This window comes from Corvus brachyrhynchos, unplaced genomic scaffold (genome assembly GCF_000691975.1).
Source record: "Corvus brachyrhynchos isolate BGI_N302 unplaced genomic scaffold, ASM69197v1 scaffold19, whole genome shotgun sequence".
Lineage (NCBI taxonomy): Eukaryota > Metazoa > Chordata > Aves > Passeriformes > Corvidae > Corvus > Corvus brachyrhynchos.
The window spans coordinates 3,373,576-3,373,997 of NW_008246061.1; the positions used below are offsets into that span (position 1 = coordinate 3,373,576).

General features: G+C 62.8%; 1 long non-coding RNA gene across 1 annotated transcript in view; it reads right to left on the bottom strand.

Annotated features, from left to right (window-relative positions):
* Positions 1-13: 13 nt before the first annotated feature.
* The window catches only part of LOC108449678, a 3,381-nt gene continuing 2,972 nt past the window's right edge, over positions 14-422 (bottom strand). Inside the window, exon 3 of the long non-coding RNA XR_001865936.1 lies at positions 14-386. This is a non-coding gene — a long non-coding RNA (uncharacterized LOC108449678). The remainder of the gene's footprint in view (positions 387-422) is intronic.

Sequence of the window (422 nt, forward strand, 5' to 3'; positions counted from 1 at the left end):
AGTCACAGGACGCCGTGGCCCCCAGGGCCCCCATGCCGGCAGAGGCGGGCGGGTCAGGGCAGCGGGAGGGCGCACAGCCTGCCTTACCGCTCAGCTTGGCGACGGCCACGGTTTATCCAGGGCCGCGAATTAGCGGCTTAGCGAACTGGACCCCCAGAGCAGCTCCTAGCCCGGTTGCATATGCACCTGGATCTAACTTCTTAGCCAGCGTAGCGCCAGGCGAGACTGAACCGAGACTGCCTGAGTGTGGTCCGCTGCCCTCCTTGGCACTGGACTGTTCTGCGCAGTCGTAGAACCGAGCCATCGACCTTTTAATACAGCATCTGCCTTTGCTGACAGAGTTACCGAACATACCCCGAAAGCTGGAGGTCCTGTTCAGCTTGCTACTGCAGCGGATGCCCGAGGCACCCTGCCACGCAGGG